The 18,405-nt window shown below is 42.8% G+C and overlaps 1 long non-coding RNA gene across 1 annotated transcript in view; it reads right to left on the bottom strand.

The window, feature by feature from the left end:
- Positions 1-18,405, bottom strand: part of LOC135550238 (uncharacterized) — a 68,566-nt gene that overhangs the window by 36,911 nt on the left and 13,250 nt on the right. The window contains exon 2 of the long non-coding RNA XR_010457096.1: positions 2,269-2,442. This is a non-coding gene — a long non-coding RNA (uncharacterized LOC135550238). The remainder of the gene's footprint in view (positions 1-2,268; positions 2,443-18,405) is intronic.

The following is an 18,405-nucleotide window of genomic DNA, read 5'->3' as shown; positions in this document are numbered from 1 at the left end:
GGACTATAATTTAGCCACAGTATATAAATAACTTATTTTTCAAAAAATGGCCTAAAATATGGATTGTGTGTAGCTAAATCACACGGTATGGCTACAGATGGAAATGTGCATCAAATCTGTCAGTGAACTCAAAACAGGCATTTCACAATATTTCAAATACAATCGCAAGGGAAACAGGTTGGAAAGCAAATGGATTCTGCTGAAAAGAGGCCTTGAATAAAACAGGCCTTGAATTTCCCAGCGGCATCGACGGCCATGTCCATCAATGTCCCCTTGCGTGGCCGTAATAGCCCCTAAAAAAATACATCTATACCATGTCCCGAATAATAATAATTATATGCAAATGTATGCAAAATTCGAATCAAACGCTTCATGAGAGCCCATGAGCTCATGTTGCGCAGCATTTCTAAATGCTATGCAATTGTGGGAGAAAACAGGGCGATGGCCTCTACTAAATAGGGGAGGATGTGATCAGCTTTCTATAGGCTAGGCCTACATTTCTTATATTTACAACAGGAGTAGTGTCTACCTGGAGGGCATGAAAATCAACCACGGGAAAAGCGTCCATTTGCTATTTAAGTGCATACATGACATGTATTTTTTCCCACTGCCCTGTTGTTTCGATACAGGTGCATGATAACGGTCCATTAAAAATCGTAACAAATGTCACACATATATTATTTAGTATATGTAAAGATTAAATCATGAATAGTCTGATGGGTGACAATATTAGTATATCATTCACAATTGATAGGCTATCACTTGATAGTATATAATGAATGATGCCCAGCATAAGAAACAATGCCTTTTTTTTGCGACTTGTACAAATCATACTCGCACACCTCATGTAGCCTAGCCCATAGGCATATATGTTTTGATTAGGTTAGTATCACAACTAAAGTGGTCAAATTGCTTAATTTTAAGAAGTTCTTTATCCACTTTATCCCATTACGCTTTTCACCATAAAATGCACCTTTATAATAAAAGCATTACATGCATAATTGCATTTGCGGTTACTTTTGATAATGGTGTTTTCCCCTAACGGAACATTTGCTCTTATAGCCTATAACCATATGCGCATTCTGTGCTTATAATGTGAAGAAATAGCCTAAACATTTTAAGCTAAAAGTTCTGATCTGTAGCATCAGCCACATTGCATCAAAAGGTAGTTTTTTTATGCTAGTGGTTGTATTCATTTGGGATCTATCGCATCCCCGGCTGTTTGGAAAATGTATTTCTCGCACAGAATAGGTCGACTTTTGTACTATGGGGGATAGTAGACTTTTGCTGTTTGTTTGGCCTACTCATCTTGTTGGCTGACAAAAAGTTTATGTGAACAGTGCATCCAATATCTTCAATATGCAACTGGGAATTGGATAAGGACGCGCGTAGTTGTGTCCCCGATGTGTCGGTCTTCACTTGTAGCCTGTGAGAGACCCGATCACGTGATAGAGAGCCGTGTGAGTGAGAGACGCTTCGGATTTTGCAGCACACTCCGGGAGAAGGGCACAATGCAACTCTCCTGCCCGCAAAAGGCATGGATTTTTTTTTAGGGTGCATTATGGCCACGAAGGGGATGCTGACTTGAAATTCAAGGCATTATCAAGTGCTTGTCAAATTGTGAATGGTTATAGGCTATAAGAGCAAATGTTCCATTAGGGGAAAACACCATTATCAAAAGTAACCGCAAATGTAATTATGTATGTAATGCTTTTATTATAAAGGTGTTATTATTATTATGGTGAAAAGTGTAACGTGGATAAAGAACTTCTTAAAATTAAGCAATTTGACCACTTTAGTTGTGATACTAACCTATTCAAAACATATATGCCTACATGAGGTGTGAGAGTATGATTTGTACAAGTCGCAAAAAAAAGGCATTGTTTCTTATGCTGGGCATCATTCATTATATACTATCAAGTGATAGTATATTGGTTTCACCTAATGATTGTGCTTGATTGAGCATGGATCATTCCCCAAAACTTTAATTCACTAACTTTTAGTCATCGTTCTCCTAGATTTGTGTGCTTCTACATTTCTACTTAGGAACACATCGTGTACTCATTGTACAAAAATCCCTTAGTCCGTTAGTTTCTCCATGATGACACCCTCATTCCCATTGAACTGATCTCAGGATGAAACTAAGCCTTGTCTGAGACCAGAGTGGCCCATAGAGCAGGACCCTCTCTCCTGTTTATGTAGAGTGAGGGAGCTTGATGTAGCCTACCACCCCCTGAACAGGACGCTAGTCAGGATGAAAGTTCTTACCCTTTTCCAAACAGTGGAGTGAATGTAGGGGTAACTTCCCTAGAAGTCCCCAGCCACGGTGCAGTGGTACTCTGTCTTCTGGAAGAGCATCAGATATAAAAACACACACAAGTCAAGTCAGGGGACCCTGGTGATGTGGACTAATGTTCCTCTGGGACACACCACAGTCAGGCACTAAGAGGAAAAACACAAGCAGAAGACATTCATTAAATGAGATGTAATATACAAACAATAATAATATAAGCCATTTAGCAGACACTGTCATCAAAAGCGACTTAAAGTGATGCATGGTTCTTCTTTTTTTGTCCCGGGAATCAATCCCACTATCCTGGCATTGCAAGTGCCCAGCTCTACCGAACTGAGCTACAGAGGACCGCCCTTGCAAAGCATGTAGTCTACGCATGAGAAGAGGCTGTATGGAGGACTCAGAGCAACATTAGTTTAAGAGTAGGGGGGGAAAAAAAGCTCCATTGCAGATAATTATGACATAAGGAGGGGTTACACATCAACAGTTATGTGGGTTGGGACAACATGGCATAGCTTATATCAGATGTAACTAGATTGTTGTCGCTTTCATGACAATATTTATCAAGTGGACGTACATTCAAAACAATTGAATAACACATTTGATTGCACTGGTATATACCAAAGTGATTATCATTGTCAATATTAACACTGTACAGCTTCCTGCAAATCAACCCTGCTGATATAGTGTTCTCTACGGTTTAATTACCTAAACCCCCTGGCTTAAGATAGAGGAAAGAGTACCATTATAAACAGCAGTTGCAGCAGCCGTCGGATTACAATTGGGTCTACTCAAATCGCGCCGTCTTATGTGCATATACCAGTGTAATAACAAGAATGAAAGCGGAATCGGGAATAAAGCAGTGTTCATTTTGGCGCTTAAATTTTTTTTTATATAGATGGTCTAATCTTAGTTATTTTGCCAAAAAAAAATGTCTTAGTCATATTTTTGTTAGTTGAATAATGATTTAGTCTAGTTGGTGTCAAAACGATGAAAGAAAGTTGGCCATTTTAGTAAACTAAATGCCATTTAATGAGTCACATTTTTATTGCCTCAGGAACCTATAGTGAACATAAATCACGGAGTTCCATGTGCACAAACATACATAGCCTAGCCCTCCCCACAAAACGTATTGACAGGCTCCAGACTAACATTTTCCCCTCGTGTCACTAACTTTCAGTTGGTGGCACCAGCCCACGATTTGGTCACACCAACTTTTTTTCCCCCATGGCGTCACCTTACAAAGTAATTCACAGTGCTTTAGATTGTGTAAGACTGAGACCGTAGGCTATTCCTGAAATAAGCCATTTCATCCAACATGCATGACTCAACATATTTTGATGTGCAACCGAATCCAGTGGTTGCCATGAATTGTGGGTTGACAATAGGACATCGTTATTATATTTGACTGTTGAAATAAGTCTCCAGAATTCACTAGATTTTGTTGTTCAATAGTGATGACTTTGCATACATCTTTATGTGCAGTAATATCATATGCAAAGTTATTTTGTGGCCAATTCACCACGAGGAAGTGAAAACTCGAAGTACATTAGCTAGATCACTAACACTAAATATAACACCCACTGCTAGTAATCATGTCTTAATTGAATTTAACAGTACATTTAATGGCCAAACGTGCAATCGCAATGGCCGATGTGCAATTGCGCATTTCGTATCTTAAAGCAGTGTCAAATATCTTGGTTTTAAAAAGAGTTGCTATTGAGGCGAACAATATTAAGAAATGACAAATAGAAACGTATATACCCATAGAAAACTGAGAACAGTGTCTTCCAAAAGACGTGCATTTCCCGCAATTGGATTTTGAAATGTTATAGAATCAGAAGCTTTTTTTCCCTCTCTCCAGAGTGCACATCAAGCAGATTGCTCCCTCACAGCAGCAGGCCCCAGCGAAACAGGCCCAGGGGCAGGGCAGACACGTTCATTAAAGGAATCATGGGGATAATGCACTTTACTGCCAGACCACATCATGGTTTCAGCCTCGCCCCAAAAACCAAGACGTTTCGAAAGTTTTCAGTGGACTCCCACAGCCATGTCAAAAGGGTCATAGTCAAAGTTCTGTCATAAGGAGTGGTCTGATAGTGCTATCTAGTAGTTTGCTGGAACCAATCAATCTGATATTACCACAACATATACACCAAGTGTACAAAACATTAAGAACACCTTAATAATATGGAGTTGCATCTCGCCCCCTTTCGAGCTTAGATTAACCGAAATTCGTCTGGGCATGGACTCTTCAAGGTGTCGGAAGCGTTCCACAGGGATAATGGCCCATGTTGACTCCAATGACTACCACAGTTGTGTCAAGTTCGCTGGTTGTCCTTTGGGTAGAGGACATCGTTTTGGACTGGTAAGTTTTTTTCATGCCAATGCCGCTGTTTGAAATTTATAATATAACATTTTATTTGTGAAATGAAATAGCCTATTTGAGGCTGTTGAGGGTAGGGCAGGCCCACAACAATGGTCAAAGTGAAATGGAGACAGTAGATACAGCTGGTCTGTTGTAATATAATAAAGACAGTAGATCTAGCTGAAATGTCATAATATAAAAGACGGTAGATTTAGCAGGTCTATAATAATATATTCAACCTTATGTTCCCTGTGCTCTCTCTAATATATATCTGTTTATTATACCTGTTGATACAGGGCTCATGTGAAACTATTCTAACTGAACATTTTCTTTCACAGTGACACTGACTCCGAATGGGAGCCCCCAGTGCCAAGATGTCCATCCCCCACTGAAGCTGGTTCATCCAGCTCCTGCCACAAGTGGTGTTCATCTGCCAAAATGTATTTCTGCAGGCATGGATGTGCCTCAGGGCCAAAAGAGCAGAGCATGGAGGCGTCGCTGTGTTAATTGCAAAATGAAGTCCCCCATCACCTGCACCACATGCTTGGTGACCCTCTGCTTTACAGCAGAAAAAGACTGCTTTGGCACCTGGCATCAGCAGCACAATATTGTGTAGAGGACTGGAGGGTCTTCCAAATATTGAAAGTGTTATTTTGAAAATGTATATACAGTGGGGCGAAAAATTATTTAGTCAGCCACCAATTGTGCAAGTTATCCCACTTAAAAAGATGGGAGAGGCCTGTAATTTTCATCACATGTACACTTCAACTATGACAGACAAAATGAGAAGAAAAGAAATCCAGAAAATCACATAGTAGGGATTTTTAATGAATTTATTTGAAATTAAGTATTTGGTCACCTACAAACAAGCAAGATTTCTGGCTCTCACAGACCTGTAACTTCTTCTTTAAGAGGCTCCTCTGTCCTCCACTCGTTACCTGTATTAATGGCACCTGTTTGAACTTGTTATCAGTATAAAAGACACCTGTCCACAACCTCAAACAGTCACACTCCAAACTCCACTATGGCCAAGACCAAAGAGCTGTCAAAAGGACACCAGAAACAAAATTGTAGACCTGCACCAGGCTGGGAAGACTGAATCTGCAATAGGTAAGCAGCTTGGTTTGAAGAAATCAACTGTAGGAGCAATTATTAAGAAATGGAAGACATACAAGACCACTGATAATCTCCCTCGATCTAGGGCTCTACGCAAGATCTCATCCCGTGGGGTCAAAATGCTCACAAGAACGGTGAGCAAAAATCCCAGAACCACACAGGGGACCTAGTGAATGACCTGCAGAGAGCTGGGACCAAAGTAACAAAGCCTCCCATCAATAACACACTACGCCGCCAGGGACTCAAATCCTGCAGTGCCAGACGTGTCCCCCTGCTTAAGCCAGTACATGTCCAGGCCTGTCTGAAGTTTGCTAGAGAGCATTTGGATGATCCAGAAGAAGATTGGGAGAATGTCATATGGTCAGATGAAACCAAAATAGAACTTTTTGGTAAAAACTCAACTCGTTGTGTTTGGAGGACAAAGAATGCTGAGTTGCATGCAAAGAACACCATACCTACTGTGAAGCATGGGGGTGGAAACATTATGCTTTGGGGCTGTTTTTCTGCAAAGGGACCAGGACGACTGATCCGTGTAAAGGAAAGAATGAATGGGGCCATGTATCGTGAGATTTTGAGTGAAAACCTCCTTGCACCAGCAAGGGCATTGAAGATGAAACGTGGCTGGGTCTTTCAGCATGACAATGATCCCAAACACACCGCCCGGGCAACGAAGGAGTGGCTTCGTAAGAAGCATTTCAAGGTCCTGGAGTGGCCTAGCCAGTCTCCAAGTCTCAGCCCATAGAAAATCTTTGGAGGGAATTGAAAGTCTATATACATGGGGTACAAGTTAGTTGAGGATTTAAGGTAATATGTACATGGAGGTAGACTTAAAGTGGCTAATGCATAGATAAACAGTGTAAAAGAGGGGTCTGGGTAGCCTTTTGATAAGCTGTTAGCTGCAACCCATTGGACCTAGACTTGGTGCTCCGAAACGGCTTGCCGTGCGGTAGCAGAGAGAACAGTCTATAACTAACAGTTTTTAGGGCCTTGTATAGAGGTCCTGGATGGCGGGAAGCTTGGCCCCAGTGATGTATTGGGCCGTACGCACTACCCTCTGTAGTGCCTTGCGGTCGGAGGCCGAGCAGTTGCCATACCAGGCAGTGATGCAACCAGTCAGGATTCACTCGATGGTGCAGCTGTAGAACCTTTTGAGGATCTGATGACCCATGTCAAATCTTTTCAGCCTCCTGAAAAAGAATAGGTTTTGTCGCGCCCTCTTCACGACTATCTTGGTGTGCTTGGACCATGATATTTTGTTGGTGATGTGGGAACCAAGGAACTTGAAGCTTTTACCCTCCGCAACTGCAGCCCCGTCGATGAGAATGGGGGCATGCTTGAACCTCCTTTTACTGTAGTCCACAACCATGTCTTGATCACGTTGAGGGAAAGGTTGTTGTCCTGGTACCACACAGCCAGGTCTCTGACCTCCTCCCTACAGGCCGTCTCATCGTTGTTGGTGATCAGGCCTACCAGTGTTATGTCAAACTTAATGATGGTGTTGTAGTCGTGCAGTCATGAGTGAACAGGGAGTAGTGGAGGGGACTGAGCACACACACCCCGTGTTGAGGATCAGTGTGGCGGACGTGTTTATACCTACTTTTACCACCTAGGGAGCGGCCCATCAGGAAGTCCAGGATCCAGTTGCAGAGGGAGGGGTTTAGTCCCAGGATCCTTAGCATAGTGATGAGCTTTGAGGGCACTATGGTGTTGAACGCTGTCTCAAGGCTTAAAAATCCTTCTTTAACCTCTCCTACCCTTCATCTGCACTGATTTGAAGTGGATTTAACAATTGACATCAATAAGGGATCATAGCTTTCACCTGGATTCACCTCGTCAGTCTCATGGAAAGAGAGAGAGAGCGAGCAGTGGGTTAACTACTTACCTTCAGGGACAGAAAAACAGATTTTTACCTTGCCAGCTTGGGGATTCGATGCAGCATCCTTTCGGTTACTGGCCCAACGCTCTAACCACAAGGCTGCCTGCCGCCCTTTCTCCCGTGGAAATGTGGCATTTGGTCTTGTTTGAATCTGTGGCTCCAAATATTGCCCATTTTTCTACACGGAGATTGTACCACCAGGAGAGCAGCCAGGGCGTGTGCCTTATCAATGATTTGTGCTTTGGCAAAGTGGGTGGGGTTATATCCTTCCTGTTTGGCCCTGTCTGGGGGTGTCATTGGATGGGGCCACAGTGTCTCCTGACCCCTCTCGTCTCAGCCTCCAGTATTTATGCTGCAGTAGTTTGTGTCGGGGGGCTAGGGTCAGTTTGTTACATCTGGAGTACTTCTCCTGTCCTATCTGGTGTCCTGTGTGAATTTAAGTATGCTCTCTCTAATTCTCTCTTTCACTCGGAGGAGGACCTGAGCCCTAGGACTACCTGACATGATGACTCCTTGCTGTCCCCAGTCCACCTGGCCGTGCTGCTGCTCCAGTTTCAACTATTCTGCCTGTGGTTATTATTATTTGACCATGCTGGTCATTTATGAACATTTGAACATCTTGGCCATGTTCTGTTATAATCTCCACCCGGCACAGCCAGAAGAGGACTGGCCACCCCACATAGCCTGGTTCCTCTCTAGGTTTCTTCCTAGGTTTTGGCCTTTCTTGGGAGTTTTTCCTAGCCACCGTGCTTCTACACCTGCATTGCTTGCTGTTTGGGGTTTAGGCTGGGTTTCTGTACGGCGCTTTGAGATATCAGCTGATGTACGAAGGGCTATATAAATAAATTTGATTTGATGCCGCCAGATTGGAGAACAGTTGCGGGCGAGTGAATGACCTGGGCATGGTAAACTATATACAAAAGTATGTGGACACCCCTTCAAATTAGTGTATTTGGCTATTTCAGCCACACTCATTGCTGACAGATGTATAAAGATCAAGCACACAGCCATGCAATGTCCAAAGACAAACTTTGGCAGTAGAATGGTTCATGCTGAAGAGCTCAGGGACTTTCAAAGTGGCACCGTCATAGGATGCCACCTTTCCAACAAGTCAGTACGTCAAATTTCTGGGAGCAACAACGGCCCAACCATGAAGTGTTAAGACACAGAACAGGACCGCCGAGTGCTGAAGCACGTAGCTCGTAAACATGATCTGTCCTCGGTTGCAACATTCACTACCGAGTTCCAAACTGCCTCTGGAGCAACGTCAACACAAGAGCTGTTTGTCAGGAGCATCATGAAATGGGTTTCCATGGTCGAGCAGCCGCACATTCCTAAGATCACCATGCGCAAAGCCAAGCGTTGGCTGGAGTGATGTAAAGCTTGCCGCCATTGGACTCTGGAGCAGTGGAAACGCGTTCACTGGAGTGATGGATCATGCTTCACTATCTGGCAGTCCAACGGACAAATCTGGGTTTGGCGGGTGCCAGGAGAGAGCTACCTGCCCAAATATATAGTGCCTGCTGTAAAGTTTGGTGGAGGAGGAATAATGGTCTGGGGCTGTTTTTCATGGTTTGGGCTTGGCCCCTTGGTCCAGTGAAGGGAAATCTTAACACTATAGCATTCAATGACATTGTAGGCGATTCTGTGCTTACAACTTTGAGGTAAGTTTGTGAAAGGCCCATTTCTGCTTCAGCATGTTATAACAGAAAAGGGGGGACCAACTCCATATTAATGCTTATGATTTTTGAATGACAAGCAGGTGTCCACATATTTTTGGTCATGTGGTGTATTTATTTTCCACTAACAGCATTGCAACATTGCAATTCTGCCTTAAAATTCTGTTAAATAGGCTTGGGCGGTATCCATATTTTCATATCGTTCATGTCCTCTCATCCCGGGATTTACGGTATTACCTACATAGAACACAAGGGGACGCTAAAAATGCAAGTCCATTGGGTCTCTTATCAGAATGCTAACTAAATTAGCACAAACTAATGGCAAAAATTACAGACGCTGCTGGCTAATCTCGCCCTCTCGCTCTAGAACAATACTGCTCACTTACATAACACTACCAACACACACTCGTGTTGGACATGTGGTTAATGGTTACTGGGCAGATCACAATACAGGGTTTGAAAGGGCTAACTGGGTGACCAAAAACCCCAATCTGTAAACCAGGTTTTGAAGTAAAACGTGCCATTTTCCTGTTATGATAGAAACCCATATGGGATGGGTTCTATTTAAAATGATAACATCCATCACTTCAAAACTCCAGTCTTGGAACAAACAGTCTTTGCCAATGACCACGCTTGTCCCAGTGAAAAGATTATGGGATGGTCCACGTCCCTGGCAATTTACTGGGACCACAAGGTCGCATCTGCCTGACCTGCTGACAGCCAGCATGCCTCCCCATAGTGACAACTTTCCATCGAACATGCCAAATGACAATGAGCGTGAGCAGATTAAAAACATACTTATATTCCATGGGGAGAGGGGGGGGGGGGATACGGGTAGCATGCCGAAGGTTATTTCAGCTGTTTAGGGCTAGGACCCCTTTATTTTGGGTTGGCATCTGTCATTTTTAGAGTAACGTAACACTTCGGAGGTGAGAGAAGGGGAACAGCCACACACAGCCAACAATAACAAAACCACTCTGGACAGCAGTCAGAGCTCACAGCTGATGCCATCTGTCTCCAGCTCTGATGGCAATGTCTGATTGTTTTGTCCTTGGTTTCAGGATATTAGGCATTTATCTATGAAACAAATAAGAAACTCGGCAGCACTCGGCAGTACCATTCTGTGAGCTTGTGTGGCCTACCACTTCGCGGGTAAGTCGCTGTTGCTCCTAGACGTTTCAACTTCACAATAACAGCACTTAGAGATGAATGGGGCAGCTCTAGCAGGGCAAAAATTAGACAAAGTGACTTGGTGGAAAGGTGGCATCCTATGACGGTGCCACGTTGAAAGTCACTGAGCTCTTTAGGCAGTTGAATGACCTGTACTGCGTTTCTCTCTGGTGATTGCATGGCTGTGTCCTCGATTGTATACACCTGTCAGCAAAGGGTGTGGCTGAAATAGCCAAATCCACATACTTGTGTGTGTGTGTGTGTGCGCGTGTGTTAGAAGTACACACACACACACACATATATATATATATATAGTGTACTTCTAAGTTGGTTATTTATAGTCAAAATTATACAGGATTTCCTATTTTGTACCAGGGAACCTAAATCCTTCAGCACATATGGAAAGACGTACTGTATGGGCTCACTATTCACAGCAAGGAAGCATGTTGTTTAGGAAAGGTATGGCGTGAGTGAGTGAGCGAGCGAGCGAGAAGGGCATATGGAAAAGAAAACAGCAAGAGAATCCGACCTGCATGACAATAAAACGCAAATCACCTTCGTGGAAGGAATGGAGGTAGAAGGAATCATAATTCAATAGGCTACTAATTTAAAATTTTCTTCCCTAATTTTGTCTCTTTCACACACACAAAGCCAGAACAGATAAATGCACTTAAGGCAAGAATTAGAAAAAAATATTTCACTGCTTTGTTTAGCTACCAAGAAGAGGAATATCGTTGAGTGAAACCATGCATTATAATGTGGGCGATTCCAACGTCATGTTCATTAATGTCTCACAGAATGGACAAACAAAATATACATTTGACTTTTGATGTGTGTCTATAGTATCTCTGGGGGAATATATACTCAAGAAAGCAGACTTCTAAATATTGGCATGTTGGAGAAATAAAGCATGAAGCACATATGGAAAACCATTTGGGCTCAATTGATGCCGGTTCGATACTCACATTTTTTGCATGAACACATTCATTTTCCATTAATATCTGTTGATGGGAGCTCAGGAGCTGGATCTGGCTGAGATGAATTCTCTAATCTGAGTGGCCCTCTCTCTCTGTGTGTGTGGCCACCTGAGCTGAGCCATAGGGCAGACTGAGCATCTTTATCAGCTTAGGGTTGGGAACAATTTCCCCCCCACTTATTTGAAATCACCCACTGATTCACTTGGCATTTTTGTGGATTAAAATTGTTTTTCAACTATTAATGTGTCAATATTAATCTTTAGAATTAGCATGGAATTTTGCCAATTAATATAACGCGGCTTTAGATTTTACCCATCAAAAGTGAACGGTTTCGACCGCTTCACGGAGAGGTTTTCCCGCTCCGACCAATGAATGAATGCCACCATGCGCAGCTGGCAACAACGATTGCCGTCCTTTGACATTACCCTGTTCATGAAAAAAATGACCAAGTACACTGAGTGTTTAAAGCAAAACCACCAAAACTACTTCTTATTGTGAACAATTTAAATACAATCTGAATGATTGAAAACCAGCAGTTGGAAGTGAGTTGCGTCTACTCCGGTAAAAACACAATTTTCAACATCGCATTTGGTAAAAATGACCCAGCAAATAACATTTAGTTGTCACTAAACTAATAAAGCTGTGCTATCTAATATAACCATACGTTAACTAAGACCGTGTTACCCAAACTCGGTCCCCGGGACGCACGTTTTGGTGTTTGCCTTAACACTACACAGCAAAAACCAAAACGCGCACCCTTTGGGAAACTGATAAGATGTGCCAAATAAATCTCCAGCTCAGGGCTCCTGCTATGCAATTGGTTTAACTTGCTAGCTAAGTGGCTAGCTTGCAAGATGAAGCTTCTTGGTTATAGCAGAGACAATCAATCCCCTCCCGCATCGAACGCTGTTTATTGAACAATCTTGACTTTAATATGACTGCACGTTAACGTAATTTAAACACCGACATAACCTTTTTACATAGCGATTACGCCATCACTCGTATTTCATATGTCACAGTGATTCACTGGTACATATGGTATGATGCTAGTAAAGTTGTCTCGCACACCTGCCACTGCTTCACGAGGCAGACACACTTCCCCAGACACACTTAGTCAGGAAAAAAAATCCTGCAATTTTATGGTTGCAACAACAAATCTCCCCCAAAAAGCTGTAAAAACAGAGCAAAATGACAATCTAAACTGAAGAAAAACATAAAATGCAACAACTTTAACGATTTTACTGAGTTACAGGAAATCAGACAGTAGAAAAAAAAATGTATTATTCGCACCTGATCTGTGGATTTCAAATAACTGGGCAGAGGCGCAGCCATGGGTGGGCCTGGGGGGGCATAGGCCCACCTACTGAGGAGCCAGGCCCAGGCAATCAGAATGTTTTCCCACAAAAGGGCAGGGTAGCCTAGTGGTTAGAGCGTTGGACTAGTAACCGGAAGGTTGCAAGTTCAATCCCCTGAGCTGACAAGGTACAAATCTTTCGTTCTGCTCAGTTAACCCACTGTTAACCCACTGTTCCTAGGCCGTCATTGAAAATAAGAATTTGTTCTTAACTGACTTGCCTAGTTAAATGAAAAAAAAAAAAAAAAAAATATTACAGACAGAAATACTCCACAGTTTTATCAGCTGTCTGGTCTCAGACGATCCCCGCAGGTGAAGAAGCCGGATGTGGAGGTCCTGTGGTTACATGTGGTCTGCGGTTGTGAGGCCGGCAGGATATACTGCCAATTTCTCTAAAACAAGGTTTGAGGCAGCTTTTGGTAGAGAAATGAGGGATGCACAATATATCGGAAACGGCCGATATCAGCAAAAAAAAAAAAGAAGCCAAAACCAATGTCAAACTTGAAGTGCATACCTATATAAAAATGTAGGTACATGACGTAATGACGCCACGTAAAATTTTGCGCTACACGTGCCACACAGCATTCCTAACCTAGCCCAGAATGTCTGCTGCGTGGATCGAGCAGTCAACAAGTCGAGCAGTCATTTGAAAGAGAAAGAACATTTCAGCGAGACAAGTCAAAGGCGAAATCCATTAATGCCAAGATAATGTATTTCATTGCCCTTGACAATCAACCCGTTCTCTGTCGTGGGTGATGTTGGCTTTCGCCGACTGGTCGAGCACTGGTACACACAACCAAGTGCACTATTTTTCAGATGTTTCCCTACCGGAGATACACAGTAAAAGCGTCACTGCTATTAGCTCCACGACTGACATTTGGACCAGCAATATCAGCCCCATGAGTATGCGGAGTCTGACAGCACAGCGGGTAGTCGAGGATTTCGTACTGAAGAAAGTCGTATTTCATACTCATGAATGTGCTGGTTGTCATACCGCTGCTGCCATTTCAATGTCATTTGAGAACATGTTTGAAACATGAACACACTAGCTAGCTCCATTCTAACAACTGACTGGAGAAATAAGCTCATCGACTGCGCCTGCAGCAGACGTGATACCTCCCTGTCATGGCATTGAAACGCCTGCTCAACAAAACTACCGACACAGGCTGTGAACAAGCAATTCGGTGGAACTCTCTCTTTACTGTTTCGCCACCAAGCTCGATGCAAGGTACGAGGACCTCTACTTCGATGCAGACAAGAAACAGGGTTTATGTGAAATATTACATACACAGCTGGACAAGATGGAAACAGACACCGTGCTCACCGAGGAAGAGAGGCCACGGACAGACAGAGCTGAAAATTCACTGCTTGACATGTATGATGAAATCCTGGTTGAGAATGAAACGACTAAACAGCACAGCAATTAAGTGAAAGAAATAGGTTTTGATTAAGTTTTTCTGGTAACGGGGACATACGGAAATGCCAACAAAACTTTTTGGTTAGTGTGGTGTGTAACCTTTATTTAACTAGGCAAGTCAGTTAAGAACAAATTCTTATTTACAATAATGGCCATTCAATTCTAGGGCAACAGCTTTGGTGTACATTCCCTCCAGTCAGCATGGCAAATGCACGCTCCCTCAAAAAACTATGTGACAAAACTGCACATTTTAGAGTGGCCTTTTATTGTACCCCAGCACAAGGTGCCCCTGTTTAATGATCATGATTTTTTATTTATTTTTAAAATCAGCCGCTTGATATGCCACACCTGTCAGGTGAATGGATGATCTTGGCCAAGGACCAACACTCACTAATAGGGATGTAAACATTTTTTTCACAACATGCGAGAAGTAAACTTTTTGTGCATATGGAACATTTCTGGGATCTTTTATTTCTGCTCATGAAACATGGGACCAACACTTTACATGTTGAGTTTATATTTTTTGTTCAGTATAGTTAGTTAGCTAGCTAGCTACGTTTCATCATCTGAATACCCACATTTAGAAGACTGTATTTGTGTTTGGTAGATGGTTGGACCAGGTCCGCTAAATGCAAAAGCTTTAAGATGTAACACAACAATATCCATCACATCCACAACAGGTATGGATGCTACAGATATCATAATGCCGGAAAAAAAGGACACTCGCAATGAAGAGAGAGAAACCAATTATAGACAAAATAAGCTTTACAGAGAAAGTTATGATACGAAGTACACTGCATGAAAAAATATATATATTTTCATAAGATTCATATTTATTTGTGGATGTTACATTGCCTGTCTCAGTCACCCCCATATCTTTACAATACTGTAGAACACGCAAACAAAACTCAAGATATTTAAATATGGCTCATGGTTCTCACACCCTTCCATAGACTCACACCCTTCCATAGACACAGTAATTATGAAGACTTCCAGAGAACGTGCTCCAACCTATCAGAGCTCTTGCAGCATGAACTGACATGGTGTCCACCCAATCAAAGGGTCAGAGAATTAATCTAGTATTGAAAGAATAACCAACAGCTAGCTAGCACTGCGGTGCATAGAATGTGGTGAGTAGATGACTCAAAAGAAAAACACAATAATTGAACAGTTCAAAAAAAAAAATTGAGAAGCAGCATTTTTGTTCACTTTCAGAGTAAGCGAATGCAGCTAGCTAATTTAGCCTACACAAACACCCGGGCTAAAATAGACAGGAATGCTATTTATGTTAGCTAACTGGCTAAGGTTATCCAACACTGGCACTCAAGGTAAGCTTTCGGTTTTGTTAAATTTATTGCAACTGGGGCCCGCTAAACTGCTTGTTGACTGTAGCGGGTTACATAGCTACTAGAACTATGATGTTAGCCAATATAGTGACCACGATGTAGGCTATGTAGCGGTTAGCAGTTAAGGTATGCAGATTTGGCTTGGAAAGGTCACAGACAGCAGGTGTGTTGTGCACTGAAGTCCACAAGCGAAAAGGTGGGAGGAGAACGTGTAGATGCAAGACGGAATTATAGAACAAACAAGGTGAGCATGCTGTTTGTATGTGGCTGCTATGAAAGTGAACTGTGTGTGCGGGTGATCAGGGTGTATTCATTCCTCCGTTTCTGTTGAAAAGCATTTCTTAAACGGAAGCAAACGAAGCAGGGATAACCCTAACTGAATTTGTCCATATGAAAACTCTAATTTGCAACTGTTTGGACTAATGATTACACCCCAAATCAGCAAGATGAAGGCAAATGCGTGCAAGACGGTATTGAATGCGTCACGGTCTGTCCGTCACCTTGATTACTTCAATTTGTTTCTCAAATGTGTGCACCTACGTTATAAACTTTCATTTGTAAGCAACCTCATAATGGGTATAAGGAAAATCCAAGTATCATGTAGTAGCCTAAACCTATTGATGTTACATTGAACTGGGTGAATGGAATATGAATGACAGTCATCCAATATGGTGTAATAGATATAAGACCACGCTGATCATTTTTTTTTTTCGTTTTTTTTTTTTTTACTTGGCCTCCCTAATCTTACACAGCACTGACCGCCACTGCCCTATGCTCAACCCTAACTCTAACCCCTACCCTATCCATAACCCTTACCGTAGTAATTTCTACTTCAATTGGGTAGGGACGTCCCAAGGATGCCGGATAGCAAAGACCATTCACTGAGGCAACGCTTTGGGCAAGAGGCAAATTTTGTGATTGGTTCTCACTTGAAAGGAAAGACATCAATGTTCCCTCTAAGCTGCACCCGCACACAGCTCCCCCGGGACTGCCGGGCAGAAGAAATATCAACCCGCACAGAGATGCATATTCAAAGCTCAGAGGGAGAATTTCCCCCCTTAATTAACACTATCAACGTTTCCCTTTACTATTGGAATTGTGATGGAATCAACGCAATATTATCCACTTTCAATGCAACACACAAACAAAACTTCTGTTGGCAGAATGCATTGGAGTAGGATTCTATTGCATTGACATGCACAACAGCCATACTCTGATTGGTTATGCCGCACAGACCGGTGCATCAAGATTAAAAGAGTAAAAAATTTACAGGAGTGGAGCTCATCATTTACATGTTTGTTTTTGAGGCCGTACAAGCTCTAACCCATATCTGTGTGCGGTCCCCTGAGCCAAAGAGCCATGTTCCAATCGAATCTCAGAAAATGTAGAAGAGCTTCACCAGCTCAGAGCGGCTAAAAACAGTGTCCTATAATGAGGCATGTCGACATCCATTGATTGCGGCTCACATTTAGTGCCCCATGCTATGTCAGCTAAACATAATGTAAGCTTGGCCACAAAGCCTATTACACAACTCCCACAGAACCTTGATCGCCCTGTTCTCACAAGAGAGCTAGTCTGCTTCTTTTTTTTCTTTTTTTTACCGGTTTTCACATTTGAATTTATATAACACATTCTAAGTAGTAAGTCATGAAATATTAACACAAATTACATTCCAAAGTAAACATCTTTTTTTTTTAAGACTATCAAAAGGAAGCAGCCTCATGTTTGTAACTGATAAGTGGAGCTCGTCTCCCACCTGAAGGCCCAGAGGCAAATGAGGAAAATACAGTATCTTCCAGATGGCACATTCAATCTCTTCCCCATGTAGTGCCAGACAACAGAGGGAAGCAGGAGAAATCACACACACACACCACACACACACACCACACACACAGCACCAGTATCGCTCCATATCGGATGTGCCCATGGGTGCAAGAGAGTGGAAACTAGAGCAACAAAAGGCAGACAACTTAAAATCAGATGAGGGAAAGACAACCGTCCTTGAGTCAGCAGTTCTGCTGCACAGAACATGCTAACAGTCAGGGTTGAGATCCGGGGCTTATTTATACACACACACACATGACTGAGGGAAGCATGTGGGTCTGCAGAAAGGCACAGGGCACCTGCTAAGGCATATACGGTGCACAAGCACATGCTGATCATGTTTCGCTTTTGGGAATAAAACAGAACATCAACTTTTCGATTGCAAGACCATTGAGTCTCCAGAGATGTAAAGGGAAATAATTAAGCCATGTTAAATGAACTAGAAAAAGGAGGCTGGCGCAGAATCCCCTCCACCTAGACTCTCCCTTCTGACAGTACTTCTGAGAGAGAAGGGGGGGAGGCACACAAAAAATGTCCTGGAATAGAAAGCTCAAATCTGTCTTTCCCAGAAGACAGAAGATTGGATAGGACATTCCAGCACACTGTAATAAGAAAATGGATCAGATGTCCATGTGGGATGGGTGTGTCGCAGGGTGGAGGGGTTCTGGTACAACCAAAGGTCTTAGGCTCCACGCCAGCCATAGCAGTGGAATTACATCATGTGGGGAATCGTCTCTGGCGTTCGAGGGGCTGAGAGGCTACCACAGTCTAGTCTCTCCTCTGTTTCATCAGCCTTTCCTCCCCATGACAACGCCACCTTTGTCAGCTCTCCAGGTGAAATAACACAGACAAGGAAGCAAAAACAAGTCAGTCATTTTGTCACCGCTCAACATTTGAACCCAATTTCTTCCATCCAGCAGCAGTGTAATTCAAACAGCTTGCTTGCCTGGCTGGAAGAGACAAGTGTATCACACTTGGGCTGACA

This window comes from Oncorhynchus masou, chromosome 12, assembly GCF_036934945.1.
Source record: "Oncorhynchus masou masou isolate Uvic2021 chromosome 12, UVic_Omas_1.1, whole genome shotgun sequence".
Taxonomy (NCBI): Eukaryota; Metazoa; Chordata; class Actinopteri; order Salmoniformes; family Salmonidae; genus Oncorhynchus; species Oncorhynchus masou.
The sequence above is the reverse complement of the archived record's forward strand: the minus strand, read 5'-3'. Positions and strand labels throughout refer to the sequence as shown.